Source organism: Alligator mississippiensis, chromosome 1 (assembly GCF_030867095.1).
Source record: "Alligator mississippiensis isolate rAllMis1 chromosome 1, rAllMis1, whole genome shotgun sequence".
Classification (NCBI taxonomy): domain Eukaryota; kingdom Metazoa; phylum Chordata; order Crocodylia; family Alligatoridae; genus Alligator; species Alligator mississippiensis.
This window is the reverse complement of record NC_081824.1, coordinates 131858141-131873656: the sequence shown is the minus strand read 5'-3', so window position 1 is coordinate 131873656 and position 15516 is coordinate 131858141. Positions and strand designations below refer to the sequence as shown.

The following is a 15516-nucleotide window of genomic DNA, read 5'->3' as shown; positions in this document are numbered from 1 at the left end:
TGACTGCATATGCAACCCTAATTGTGCCAAAAATGATATGATACAGTACTATTTCTGATAGTCAGTAGTCAGAAAAAAATGTACATATTTCACTTGTACGTCTAAAATTATGCAAAAAATGGATAATTTTAGGTATATATATATGTGGTGGACTGGCCGGTGGCAGCCTGGCTTGGAAGGGCTCCGAGCAATTATTTGGGTGTTCCCACCAATCAGGTGATGGAGATGAGACTAAGGAACTTTTTCCAGAAACCTTCCAGTCCCTGCAGGAGAGGAAGAATTTGAGTCCTGGGTTCCCCATATACATGAAACTTTGCTAATCTGGCAGATACTGGATGAAGAAAATCTTCATCATCTGCTGGATGTACTGAAAGAGTACTGTACTGAAAGAGCATTGGGGCTGTAAGGACAGCCAAGCTTCAAAACCCCAGCATCACCACCCAGCAATGTCTCCAGACTTTGCAGGATGTATTTGGATGACCTTCCAGGAGTGGAGGCACCTATTAAGAATTGCTCAGTACCTTCCAGCATAAGGGTGAGGCTGCTTCCTCATATATCAGGTGTTGCAGCGAGTAGTAGCACAAGGGGCCCTCAGCTTCAGCAGGTTCAGATTGGGGCACAGTATAGTTTGACCCTCATCAGGGATCTTAATTTGGCCGGGCATAAAAACAACCCACCAGGGTTTAGCCAGCTCATCAAAGAAGTGTGGGAAGAGGAGGAGATCCTCCATTTAAGAAAAACTATGTAGGTCCCAGAGGATGCCCCACCTCACAGAGGGCCCGTTTGTCTGGTACTGATGGTGGCTCCACAAGAGGAGGCCTCCTTAGGGACCAAGGAGGAGCCCTCGCCCCTTGTACTAGTGGGTGCTGTGGCCAGGGCCTTTCCTGGAGTGCAGCCCAGGCCAAGCCTTTATGCTCCAGCCAGACCTGAGGTAAGAACCCATCCTAGAACCACGGGGTTCTATTTTAGATGTGGGGAATATGGGCACCTGATCCATGGGTGTATGCAGCCAAATAATCCAGACCTGGTTTTCCAGAAGCTAGAGACCCAGTGGGAGATGGGAAATGGAGAAGGGGCAAAGGAGTTGGCTTCACCCCAGGCCCCATCTGACTCCCGAACTTCAACCCTGAACTCCCTGCTAGAGGGACTAGTAAGGCCTAGAGCCGAGGTCCTGGTGACTGTGAATGGCTGTAGGTATTGTGCCATTCTGCATAGCAGGTGACAAGTCACCATTCTGTTTGAATCTTTTTATAAGGAGCATTTTAAACACTTGCCCTTGCACCCTCTTCTGGGCTTAGCACTCTGTGGATTGAGTCAGGACCAATACCCCTATAGCAGCTATGTTGCTATATGAATAAAATTTCCCGCGCCAATAGCCAAGATAGAGAAAGAGGTGTCCACTATCACTCTGGTGTGTCCTGACCCAGGGTGGATGAAGGAGCTTCCCCCATTATAGGGACAAACTGTAGTATAGTTCAAGTTCTGGCATGGTATTGTAGACAGCAGGTCAGCCCATGTTACCAACAGCAATTAAAAATGCATACACTGTGCTCCGAAGCTTACACAAGGTGGGAGCATAAGGGTATGGATACTACCTCCCAAGTCTTTGGAACACTGCAGTTTTCTGGGGCTGCACCTCAAAGGATCCCAGGATTGCTTATGTTATGCCAATGGGAAAAGGGCCCCCAGCAAGTGGGGTTGGTCATTGTGAAGACTTTCCCTGGAAAAGAGGGACCTAGAGTTTTGAAGGTCCTCAATGGGCTATTTGAAACCCGAAGTATGTGCAGTGAGCCTGTTACTGTTGTTGTGGTCAGCCCCACTATGTGGGGTGTCATGGTGCACCCAGGACAGAAGGTGGCTACAGTGAGAGAGGCTGACGTGGTGAACCCTACATTGAGGGGTGACCCTCCACCTATCAATCCCAAATGGTTTTACTTTGGGGACTCCCCTGTGGCTGAGGCTTGGAAAGTCAGACTCTGGAAAAAGCTCCAGGGTCCATCCCATGTATTCTCCTTGCATGATTGGGATGTGGGAGAGGCCAAAGGTGTTAAGCACCAGATTTGCCTTAATGATCCACAGCCTTTCTGTGAAAGATCTCACCATATACCATTAGCTAAGATGGGGGAGGTCAGGCATCACCTGCAGGAGCTCTGAGACCATAAGATCATCTCCAAGTTGAAAAGCCCCTATGCTTCGCCCATAGTCATCATGTGAAAGAAGAATGGGAACTTGCAAATGTGTATCAATTACCACACTTTGAATGCCCACACTGTGGTCAACCAGTATACCATCCCATGAGGACAAGAAGCCCTGGACTGTTTGGTAGGCAGCAAGTGGTTCTCGGTATTGGACCTTCAAAGTGGTTATAATCAGATCCCTTTGCAAAAAGCCGATAAAAGAAAAGACAGCTTTCATCTGTCCTCTTGGATTTTATCAGTTTGGGTACATGCCCCAAGGCATCTCCAGTGCCTCAACCACTTCCAAAGGCAAAAGGTGGTTGGAGAAATGCACTAGACCCAGGTATTGTTTTACCTGGATGATGTTATTGTTTTTGGTAAAACTCTAGAGAAACATGAAGACTGGCTCCTCCGTATGCTAGATTGACTAGAAGTGGCAGAGCCTAAGTTAGCCATTGATAAGTGTAAATTCTGCCAGTCTTCTATCAAGTATGTGGGGCACATAGTGTCACAGGATTAGTACGGACCCTGAGAAAGTCAGTGCTGTGACTGCCTAGCCGTGGCCAAATAATTTTGGAGAGCTTAAGTGGTTCCTGGGGTTTGCTGGGTTTTACTGGTGGTTTGTGTAGGATTATGCAGCCATCATCTAGGGTTACCAAGTGGGAAAGCCATCCAGGAAGTGGGGGGCCAAAAGCAACTTTAAGGACCTTGCTGGGGTGCGAAGCCTAGGTGGGGTGCGAACCTTTTGGCTCTCGATGGAATACCCAGTATGAGGGTGCCTTCCGCAAGGTCATCAAGCGGCTTGCCAATGTTGGCCTACCCGATCCAAACAGGACTTTCATCCTGCATACAGATGCCAGTCTGTCAGGACTTGGGACTGTATTATATCAACTACATAATGGATGCCGATGCCCAGTGGCTTTCACTAGCCAGGGACTAGCCCCTAGTGAGACCCGTACCCTGCCCACAAGTTGAAATTTTTAGCCCTCAAGTGGACAGTTATAGAGAAGTTCAAAGACTACCTATATGGCACCATCTTCCAGGTGTGGATGGACAATAACCTCCTCACCTGTGTACTCACCAATACAAAGTTGGATGCCACTGGCCATCAATGGATTGCTGCCTTAGCTTTCATTATCGAGCTGGATGAAAAAATGTGAATACTGATGCCCTCCAGACTGTCGTTCCCCCACCCCTAGGAGCGTATGGAATCCTGAGACTGTACAAGCCATCTGAGATTTACAGACTCAGGACTCCGTGGTGGAGGGAGTGAATGCTGTCGGTGTGGCTGAGATGCTGGGGGTGCCCCCTGAAGGGATCCCACAGACTTGGGCTCAGTATACCACCCTGACACCCTCAGTACTGCCCCAGATGACTGCTGCAGAGTGGCGAGCAACACAAGAACAAGACCCAGATGTGCAGGACATGCTGCATGCCCGGCGATTGGGACCAAGCCAGCCTCCAGCCACATTACCCCCATGGCCTGTTTCCTATTGCAGGAATGGGAGAGGCTCAGATTATTTGATGGGGTATTACACTGTGAGGTACAGGATGCAGAGGGGTGGAAGCTTTGGCAGCTAATTCTTCCCCAGAGGCTTTGGGCACTTGCCCTCAAGTCCTTACATGATGATTTTGGACACATAGGAATAGAAAGTATCCTGGCCTTGGCTTGAGAGCATTTTTTCTGGCCCAGAATGGCTGAGGATGTAAAGGCAAAATGCCTCACATGTGATCAGTGTGTCCAGCAGAAGACTTTCCCTATCCAGACTGTATATTTACATACCATTCAGAGCTCCAACCCCATGGAGTTGGTATGTATGGACTTTTTATCCATCGAAGGGGATGGGAACCAGAAGGGAAACGTGCTAGTGGTAATCAAGCACTTTAGCCAGTATGCGCAAGCCTTTCCCACTCAAGACCAGACAGTGTGGACTGTGGCAAAAGTGCTATGGGAAAAAATATTTCTCTGTGTTTGGTTTGCCAGCCTGGATTTATTCTGATCAAGGATGGGATATTGAAAGTAAGTTGCTGAGGGAAGTTCTGACCATCGCTGGGATCCAGAAGTCCAGAACCATACCACAGCATCCTCAAGGAGATCCTCAGCCTGAGCGCTTTAATCACAATCTTCTAAATATGTTAGGCACACTCTGGCATGAACAAAAGGCTGCATGGAGCCAGTATATAGCATACTTGGTGCACTTTTACAATCCAACATGAAAAGATGCCACGGGAGTCAGCCCTTATCTCCTCATGTTTGGGAGAAAGCCCCATTTGCCCATTGCTTTGTGTTTCATGGTAGAGTGGCCCTACGGAACGCAGCTGACCCATGAGCAATTTGCCCAGCAGTTAAGAGACCACCTATGATGCACATATCGGTTAGCGGCAGAAACTGCTGGAAGGAACCAACAGCACTACAAAAGAAACTATGATGCCCACATCCACAAACAAGGGCTGTAGCAGGCAGACTGGGTACTTTTAAGGAGCCTAGGACTGACCGGGAAGCATAAGATCACTGACCACTGGAGAGCAGAACCTTACACTATAGCAAAGCAATCGGGGGATCTTCCCATATATGAGATCCCCCCTGAGACCAGGTCAGGGTAAAGTCAGGTCATGCATAGGAATCTCCTATTGCTGGTGGGAGAATTAGTGAGGCCTTGTTGGCCTGAGAGGGAACCACTGCAAGAAAGGCCTCACCCATCACATCGAGTCAGGCCTCCTGCCAGGGAACCCACACCTGAGGCACCCCAGTGGAGTCAGACTCCAACTTGGACAGGTGGTACCCCACTGTGTTTCACCAGAGTTTGAAGCCCACTGCTCCTGAAAGGGAGGAGAACTCAGGAGCTGTTTCCAGGGGGGCCTCACCTGGAAGGGCTGAAGGGGAGGACAACTCACCTGCACACTCTGGAGAAGAAGCGCCCCATTGTCTCCATTTGCAAGTAGAGAGGAGTCCACAAGTGAGAGGGAACCTGAGTCACCGGGGCCTTCGTGGAGCCCTGCCCAGGACAACACTCCTTGACCGAGGCGTGACCAATGGCCAGTCTGGCACTTCACCTATGATGCCCCTGGAGTGCCAGGGGAGTGCCCATCTTCGCTCCTTGGGCCCAGTAATCTCCGGGCCTGGAGTCCACCCTTCACCAGGGACGGTGTAGGGTTCCACAGGGGAGGATGTGGTGGATTGGCTGAGCAACTGGTGGGGTGTTCCCACCAATCAGGTGATGGCAGGGGAGAGGCTTGTCCTGCCCCTACCAAGGGGTGAGGTGAGGAGATGGACCTGAGAGGGGACTAACCCCCCCCCTCTCTCCAATTGGTCCATTTGCAATCTGGGGCAGAGCCTCCAAAGGGAATAAAAGAGGAGCGTGCCCAGCACACGGCTGGCCATGTTGAGGGATGGAGAATAGGACAAGGAAGAGCTGACAGAGGTGGCCAGTGGGGCAGAGCTGTTGCGCAGGAAGAGCCTGAAGACTCCTCATCAGATGAGGAGCAGCAAGTGGCTGCATCCCACAGCCCCGCCATGAGGGAGCACAGTGTTGGTACACAGCCAGTGCCCGGAGGGTCCGAGAGGGACTGAGACCCTGGGAGCTGCATGAGGCGGCTCGAGTTTATAACCCCCAGCACGAGGCCAGGCAGTTGGTGCATGGGTCAGTGCATGCAGGGTCCAGAAGCAGACTGAGACCCTGGAGCTGCATGAGGTGGCTAGGCTCTTCAACCCCCAGCGCGAGCTGGGTACACAGTGCACAGCCAGTGCATGGAGGGTCCGGGAGCAGACCGAGACCCTAGAGCCACACAAGGTGGCTCATGTCTCCAACCCTTGGCACAAGGCAGGGCCACCAGTGCACGGCGCGGTACACAGGGCCCTGAGCAGGCAGGAGGCTGAGAGAGCCCCAAAGCAGCTGAGGTCCCCCTGCCAAGGGGAGAGATGCCTCGCCCTGGAAGATGAAGACAGTCTCACCTGGCCCTTGGAGGAGTAGTGAGTTGCCTGAGAAGGGGATTCCCACAGGGGAGAGGGGGTTTCCTCCCATGATGAATAGTTGGAATATTTAAGTTGATTAAAGGGGAAGCTGGGGTGTCTGGTGCTTCCCACACCAGATGGTGCTCTCATCTAGGTCCCCTCCTTTTTCTGGGGTGTTGGTATTGTTTGTTTATTTCCCTCTGGGCCCTGCGCCTCATATTTTGTAGATTAGTATTTCGCTAGAATATAAGATTGCGGGAGTGAAGGAGCCACACAGGGAGCAGATGAGCCACACAAAACTTCCTTGCCACTGCTCACCCTCCGCTGCCCTGGTGATGTGCCTCCTGTGCATGCGGCTGCAGTGAGGACAGTGGCATGGGACTGCAGCCCTCAAAGCAGCAGCAGGCACTGGAGGCATGTCGCCAGGGCAGTGGGGTGGCAGCTTGCAGCAGCAAGGAGTCCCCGCATGTCCCCATTGTCCCCAGCCACACCAGGTCATGCCTGCTCAGCTAGAGAGGCCCCAAGGGAGGGAAGCAGGGCAGGGGCTCGAGCTTGCACCCTGTGCCTGCCCCGGGACAGATCTGAGGAGTGCAGGTCCCCACTGCACCCCAGGAGTGTGCACGGCAGTGGGGAGCCAGCCCTCCCCCTCCTTCGGACAAGCTATCCACGGCCCCATCCTGCTCTCCACCAGGGCCCCCAAACCCCACTTGGCTGGGCAGCAGCCTCAGCCTGCACCTGGCCTGGGTACAGATCTGGGGGGTCTCCCCTGCCCCCTTGGAGTGCATGCAGCAGTGGGGAGCCACCCTGCCTGAGCCTGCAGCCGGGGGGAGTGAGGTCAGGGAGCTATGGACCTCGGTCCACAGTCCTGCTTGCTGGGGACCCCCTCCAGCAGGGCTGGGGAGCAGAGGCTGTGAGTGGGAAGTGAGGGGCACCAGCAGGGCCAGGGGGGGCTGTTGGGGGAAGAGTGGGGCTTTAATTTTAATCATGGATTTGGGGGGGTTTAGCAGAGAATTTGTGAGTTTTTTATCAGGGAAAATCAGGATCTCTGCTCATAGTAATTTGTATACATGCAAATTATTAGGTGTACCTACAGATTTAGTTAATCCAGAAGTGATTCATTCTACCTTTTTTACAAACTGCTGCAAGTTTCAGCACAGAATATTCCATAAGGAGCATGGAGGGTGAGAACACACTGGTCACATGCAATGGACTGAGAGACAGCAATAGAATTCCTTCATCTACATAACCATTTGGTGATGTCAGACATTTCAGGCTGATAGAAACAGGAAAGAATGGTGCTGCTCAGCTGCGGGAGTGAAGAGGAAGTCAAAATGTATTTCATGTAGTGGTTAATTGTGACTTGAGAAAGAGTCAGCATTCACAGATTCATAGATGCTAGGGTCGGAAGGGACTTCAATAGATCATCGAGTCCGACCCCCTGCATAGGCAGGAAAGAGTGCTGGGTTCTGATGACCCCAGCTAGATGCTTATCTAACCTCCTCTTGAAGACCCCCAGGGTAGGGGAGAGCACCACCTCCCTTGGGAGCCTGTTCCAGACCTTGGCTACTCTAACTGTGAAGAAGTTCTTCCTAATGTCTAGTCTAAATCTGCTGTTTGCTAGCTTGTGGCCATTATTTCTTGTAACCCCCGGGGGCACCTTGGTGAATAAAACCTCACCAATTCCCTTCTGTGCCCCCGTGATGAACTTATACGCAGCCACAAGGTCGCCTCTCAACCTTCTCTTGCGGAGGCTGAAGAGGTCCAGGTGCCCCAGTCTCTCCTCATAGGGCTTGGCCTGCAAGCCCTTAACCATACGAGTGGCCCTTCTCTGGACCCTCTCCAGGTTATCCACATCCCTCTTGAAGTGTGGCGCCCAAAACTGCACACAGTATTCCAACTGCGGTTTGACCAGCACCCGATAGAGGGGAAGTATCACCTCCTTGGATCTGTTCGTCATGCATCTCCTGATGCACAATAAAGTGCCATTAGCTTTTCTGATGGCTTCATCACACTGCCAACTCATGTTCATCTTGGAGTCCACTAGGACTCCAAGATCCCTTTCCGCTTCCATTCCACCCAGCAGGTCATTCCCTAGGCAGTAGGTATGCTGGACATTTTTCCTCCCTAGGTGCAACACTTTGCATTTCTCCTTGTTGAATTGCATTCTGTTGTTTTCCGCCCATATGTCCAACCTGTCCAGGTCTGCTTGTAGTTGTTCCCTGCCCTCCGGTGTGTCCACTTCTCCCCACAGTTTTGTGTCATCTGCAAACTTGGACAGAGTACACTTCACTCCCTTGTCCAAGTCGCTGATGAAGATATTGAAGACTATCGGTCCAAGGACTGAGCCCTGCGGGACCCCACTGCCCACACCCTTCCAGGTCGATACCGACCCATCCACTACGACTCTCTGGGTGCAACCCTCCAGCCAATTCGCCACCCACCGGACTGTGTAGTCATCCAAGTCACAGCCTCTTAACTTGTTCACCAGTATGGTGTGGGATACCGTATCGAAGGCCTTCCTGAAGTCTAAGTAAACGACATCAACCCCTACTCCTGTGTCCAGGCGTTTTGTAACCTGGTCATAAAAAGAGACTAGATTAGTCAGGCATGATCTGCCTGCTATGAACCTGTGCTGGTTTCCCCTCAGCATAATTTGTCCTGCCGGGCTTTCGCAAATGTGAGCCTTGATAATTGCCTATAGTTGCCTAGGTCCTCCTTCCTCCCCTTCTTGAAAATGGGGACCACATTGGCCCTTTTCCAGTCCTCTGGGACCTGGCCCATGTGCCACAAGCATTCAAATATTACCGCCAGTGGCTGTGCAATGACGTCAGGCAGTGCCTTCAGTACCCTCGGATGGAGCTCATCCGGGCCTGCCGACTTAAAGGCATCCAGTTCCTCCAAGTGACTCTGCACCATCTCAGAGTCTACGCATGGCAGTCTGGTGCTTTGCTGCTGTCTCTCTACAACCCCAGTGAGAGCCTTGTCCTGCCCCTCGCTTAGGAACACTGAGGCAAAGAACTCGTTGAGGAGTTCAGCCTTGTCCCCCCTGTCCGTCACCAATTGCTTCTGCCCATTTAGTAGGGGTCCTATTCCACCCTGGGCCTTCCTTTTACTCCCTATATATCTAAAAAAAACAATTTTTTTTGTCCTTTACTTGGGATGGCATCCTCAGCTCCATGGTAGCTTTGGTCCATCTAACTGCCTCCCTACAAGTGCGAGCAGAGGAGGTATACTTCTCTTTGGTAATCTCTCCCTGTTTCCACTTTTTATATGCTCCCCTTTTAGTCCACAGGCTGCCCTGGATTTCTCTGGTCAGCCAAGGAAGCATCTTGGCCCCTTTCCCTCTTTTTCCTCGCATCGGGATCGTCTCCCTCTGTGCCCGAAGGATCATTTCCTTAAGGCACAGCCACCCTCCTTGGGCTCCCATCTCTTCAAAACTCCTACTCTGCAGTGCATCCTTGACTAATCGCCTGAGTTCATTGAAATCAGCTTTCCTAAAGTCTAGCACTTTCACCCTACTAGTTACCTTACCCACTCGACGTCTTATGGTGAATTCTATTATTTGGTGATCACTGTCCCCCAGGTGACTACCAATCTGTAGGTCCCCTACCATATCATCCCCCATTGCCAGTACCAGGTCCAGTAAGGCATTCCCCCTAGTGGGACCGTGTACCTCCTGCGTCAGGTGGAGGTCCTGTATGCAGGATAGGAACATGCATGAATGGTGGGACTTTTGCTGTCTGTGTCTCCCAGCAGATGTCTGGGTAGTTTAGGTCCCCCATGACTACCGCCTCCTTAGTTTTTATGGTCTCTGAGAACTTCCTCAGGAGCCCCGAGTCTAGTTCTTCCCCTTGGTGTGGGGGTCTGTAGCAGACTCCTACCACCAAATCCCTTTCTCCTTGCCCCCCATGTAACTTAACCCACAATCCTTCTACTTTCTCCTCCTTCAATTCCGTCTTGATAAGGGTCAATGTATATTGCTCATTGACATAGAGCGCAACCCCTACCCCTTTATTCCCCACCCTGTCCTTTCTGTACAGCCTATAATCCTCAATATGTACCTCCCAGTCATGGGAAGAATCCCACCAGGTTTCAGATAGCCCTACTAAGTCATAGGTGTTTTTTTCCACTGAGGGGGACTGAGCACAATGGGTACTATATCTTATTCAGATGGGCTGCACTAACCTAGCTTTGCAGTAAGTTCCCATCAGTAGATCGCTTCTCAGCCTGGTAGCCAAGATTAAGATGATGGCCTCATCTGGCTGGAAGGTGTAGGATGGATTGTCAGTGAATGGAGCAGCAATGGCAGCAGCAGTGTTTGGAATGAAGGCAAAGGAAGAAACAGGATGAACAGCACCTGGTGGAAGACAATGGATGAGAGCTGGGGGAAGGAAGTGGTTCTGCATAAGGATCTCCCCAAAGCAAAGTTTTCACTCTGGCATTTCAAAGCTGGAGGTGACTCAGCTGGATTTTAGCAGGATGATTTCAGCAGGGGACACTGAAGCTTTGGGCACTTGATATGAATTGCCTAATCCAGATGCCAAGCAACTTGGAGTGGGAGGTAATGTTTAGAGATGAGATGGCGTACCAAAATTTCTGAAAGGCCTACAAGGAATGTTGGGAAGACCCCATCCTGGTATATTTTGATTGTGTGGCTGTTGAGGACACCCAAGAAAGAGTAGTCACAATTAAGATGTATATGAACTTTATTGAAGAAGAAGCTATGCGTTTTTGGCTATTGAGGCAACGTGAGAAAGTAGAGAATATAGACAAGGTCTGAGGCCCAGAAAGGATATGGATTAGGGCCTGGAGAGCCTGGGTATTCCTCTGGGTGGACTCAGTAGGGGCAGGCGGGGTATGAAACCTGCCTCCAGGAATCGCCTTAGGGCCCCACAAAAGACCAATTATTTACTGTGAACAGTTGAAGCTATCCAAGGTGCAAGGTAGAGAGGCATTTGGCAGTGGCCTTCCCATATGAAATTTGCATGGCATGTGGGGACAAGGGTTATGGGGTGAGAGTGTAAGAAGGAATGGAAGTGTAATTTTTCCAGAGAATTGAGTCATGTGTTCCATCCCAGTCCCAAACCATTCACAAATGCAATCCAAAGAAGACAGGATGGAGGGAGTATGGCAGGGGAGAGCAGACAGGAAGAAGGGGGATGGGACTGCAGGAAGCAGAGATGAGGGAAGAGGAAGCAGATGAGGCAGGGAAAAATAATAGGCCAGATGGGTAGGGAAAGATGGGGGCCCATGGAGGAGGAGGAGTCTGTTGCAAGGGCGAAGGAGATGAGGAGAAAGGTTCCCATCAGTATGTTTCCCCAATATGGGCCATGCATTTTACAGGTATGCCCAGTGTGGGCTGCATTCAATCAATTTCATAGCTGGTTTCCATAACTGAGTGCATGCTGTTTCTGGCAGCAATTTAATGATAGACAAGGTGTTTAATGAGGTTTTTCCATATGTGAATATAAGGTAAGGGGCTTTTTTTTCCTATGCCAGTTGGGAGTGGAAAATAACTTATATTCAAGTAAATATGGTATGTAGATACTTTTCATTCTTATAATTTAACCCTGTATGATAATATCCAATATTTCTTTATTGCCAAAGACTGATCCTGCAAACACTTTGATGTGTGTTCACAGGATCATAGGCGGGTAAGGCCAGGAAGGGGCTTCATGAGGTAATCTAGTCCAGCCTCCTGCTTAAGGCAGGATCATCCCTGACTAAACCATTGTGGCCAAGTTTCTGTTTAACTTGCTTTTGAAAGTTTCCAAGCATGGAGGTTCTACACCTTCTCTAGGTAGCTTGACCACCCTCATAGTCAGGAATATCCTCTCACTCCAGCCTAAGTTTCCCCTGCTGCAACTTGAGGCCATTGCTCCTAGTCCTGTTCCCTACAGCCATAGAGAAAAACCCATCTCCATCCTCTCTACAATCACCCTTTGAGTATTTGAAGACTGTTATCAAATCCCACCCTCAGTCTTCTCTTCTCGAGGAGAAATAACCTTAGTTCTTTCAGCTTTCTTCAGAAATCTTGCCTCAAAGGCTTCTTATCATTGTTGTTGCCCTGCACTGGACTCCTTCCAAACTGTCCACATCCTTTTTGAAGTGCCCCAAAACTGGACACAGTGGACACTGTGCTCCAGGGGTGCGGGAGGTGGTGCTTTAATTAAAGCGACTCCAAGAGCTGCTCTAATTAAAGTGCTGCCGTGTCTCTTGTATTAGGGTCACCACGCTTTTAAATGGTGATGGCGGCACTTGAAGTAAAGCTCATTCAAGCTTTAGATATAGCATCTCTACCACCATTTTTAAGCATGGGGAGTAAGTAATTACCATGCTCCAGCAAACTCTATTAATTGAGTCTGCTCTGACGCACTGGAATTCCAGCACATTGGAACAGACTCCATGCTTGTGTATAGGTGCCAAGTATCCTGGTGAAGCCCCACTAGTGCTGAAGAAAGTGTAATCACTTTGCAAGCAACACTCCTGTGCTCATATTGAGGTTGTGGTCCATCATAACCCCCAGGTGCTTCTCTGCAGTACTGCAGCCTAGCCAGTCATTCCCCAGTCTGTATTTTTTCATTACGTTATTCCACCCCAAGTACAGGATTTGTCTTGTTGAATCTGTCATTTGTTGAATCTGTTATTTGGGGGGGAGGGCATTTGTCCTTGTTGAATCTGTTCTTGGTGTTCTGAGGGACTAATAAATCACGTGTAGTGATATCCAAAATGTTTATAGAGTTTATATCTGAGTAAATGTATTTACTTTCTATGTGGAAAAAAAATCTGTTTTGTATGTCACTACTCAAATCTTAGCCACTGTGCAGGCTTCAACAGGCACAACTCAAGGTTTTGGACATATCATCTCTTCACCTTATAGGATTTCATAGATGTTAGGACTGGAAGGGACCTTGCAAGATCATCGGGTCCAACCCCCTGCCCAAGGGGCAGGAAGTCAGCTGGGATCAGATCACCCCAGCAAGATAAGCATCCAGGTGTTTCTTGAAGTTATCCAAAGTAGGTGCTTGCACCACTTCTGGGGGGAGTCTATTCCAGACTCTGGAGACTCAGGTGGTAAAGAAGTTTTTCCTTATGTCCAATCTAAAACGGTCTCCCAGCAGTTTGTGACTGTTTAGACCTTGTCTTCCCTTGGGGTGCCCAGGTGAATAGACGTTCTCCCAGTTCAAACCGTTTGGAGTTTAAATTCCTCAGATGTGATCCATTATGGCTTTCTGGGCATTAAGTATTTGTATAATAAACCAAATGCTTTTAACTGTGAACAGGGCTGGCCCACAATTTTTTGGGGCCCCCTGGCATGAAGAAGGCATGGGGGGGGCAGGGGGGAGGGGGCTAAATGGCCAAAGAAGGTGGCGAGCGGCCGAATGTGAAGCTGGCAGTGGTGGGAGATGCCAAGTGGCCAGACGCAAGGGTTCCCTTGCAGCCACAGGTTTTGCAGGATAGGAGAGGCTGGCCCTGACTGTGAAGTAGCTTAACTGCAACTTGCATTAAGAGAGTTGTCCCTGTATACCATTCAGAAAAAGTGACTGTCAGATGTCTGACCTGCATGTCATCATGTTTCATAGTTTCATAGATGTTGGGAGCTGGAAGGGACCTTACAGATCAGACTGCTGGCATTTCCCCTCACCTTCCATGAATAATAAACCAAATGCAATGCTAGCATAAGAATAAAGGTACTCCTCTCAGCTGTATCAAAATATCCAATCAATTACCTATGCTTAGAGTTGACTAAAAGGTGAAAATCTCTACTGTAACTGTCAATGTCTTACAAAAAACACATCATTTAAATCTTCAATCCTCTTTGCTTACATCTGTGGCCTTCTATAAACAATGATAAATACAAACATGAGAAATAGCATCAGTACCATTAGTATGAGTCTTCACAAAGGGTAGATAACTCTTGTAGTTCATACCCAAGCAGTGGAAGCCATAGTTCTGGTTTGTATAGAGTGCCTTATGATTAAATCTGTCGTTCTTGAATATGATCCTACTTTTTTATTTATTTGATCAGGCCACTTGTATATAATAACAGTGTAAATACTATTCCTTTATTAACTCCCTGTAGGAAGGTGTACAAGCATTCCTACACTGCTCCTGGCCATGTTAGGGAGTACTGCAGTGAAGCACATCATGCATGGTCAGTGCATGTGAACTACTGCTTGAAAAAGTGTCAGGTACCTAGTTCATGGTGGGCACTAGGGCTGTGCAAAACAACACCATTCAAGGTTTTGACAGAACAGCCTTCTGTTTTGAATTTCATTTCAATTCGAAACAGATGTTCCATTTCCCTTGATCAAAACAGTGATGCTGTTTCAATGTTTTGCCTATTCGCTAAAATGGGGAAGTTCAAAACAGCCTCTCTCATCCAGCAGGCACATGGGGGCCTGCAACCCCAGGAGGGTTGCAGGGGCTGTGCCAGTCCTCCCGGGGATGTGGGCCCCTGATCTGCCTACCAGATGAGGGAGGGAAATCGGGTGCTGCCACCTGGGACTGGGAAGCTGGGGAAGGGAACTGAGCCCAATCACTCATTTCCCCTCCCCAGCCCTATGACTGGGCTGGGGAAAGGAACTTGGTTCCCTTTCCCCTGCACTGTGATCAGCTTCCCGCAGCCTGGCTACGGGAGTTGGGGAGAGCCAGGGTTGCACTCCTGGCTCAGCCGCATGGGGCTGCAGAGCCACTGGGAGCGCAGCCCTGGTTCTCCCCTGTCTCCCACCACCTGGCTGCTTCAAAACTCGAAACATTTCAAAACTTTTGAAATGTTTCAACTAGCCTCGTTTTGTTTTGAGGCTGTTTCAAAGCCCTTCATTTTGATTCAATTTTGCTGTTTCGAGCTCAAAATGAGTCAAAACAGTGTCATATTGAAACAGCCAGTGAAATTTTGCACAGTCCTAGTGGGCACCCACTCTGCTGCCAGGCTCTCACCCTCCATTTTGGTTTTTGCTGTATAGCCAGAGTTGCTTTAAAGGCACTATATTGATTTCCTTTTTGCAGCATTTGGCATGAGCAGGGTAAGATCAAGGGGGAGTTTCATTCACAGTAGGGCTCCTGAGCTCACCATGGAAGCAATATCAGCATGTCCTAAGAGTCTAATGCATGGAATGGAGGATGAAAACCTGAAATGACACCAGCCTCAGGTTGTTTGTGGGGATTTATGGTGCCAAAGAGTAGTGCCCATGATGGAGAATGTGAGCAGATATATCCATGGACTTCAGTAGCTACTGTTATGGAATGTAGCACTGCAAATACTTCAGGGACTTTAGAAAGAAGCAATTTAAAGCCAAACACGGACTGTTTCTGCTTGGGTGCATGCAAACTGAATGCTATAATTTGGTGTGCAAATGAAAGAAATGCCATCTCAACACTTCTAAA

At 49.4% G+C, this 15516-nt stretch overlaps 1 protein-coding gene across 5 annotated transcripts in view; it reads left to right on the top strand.

The window, feature by feature from the left end:
- RGS17 (regulator of G protein signaling 17) overlaps positions 1-15516 on the top strand; it is a 122390-nt gene that overhangs the window by 67714 nt on the left and 39160 nt on the right. The gene's annotated exons all lie outside the window — the stretch shown is intronic.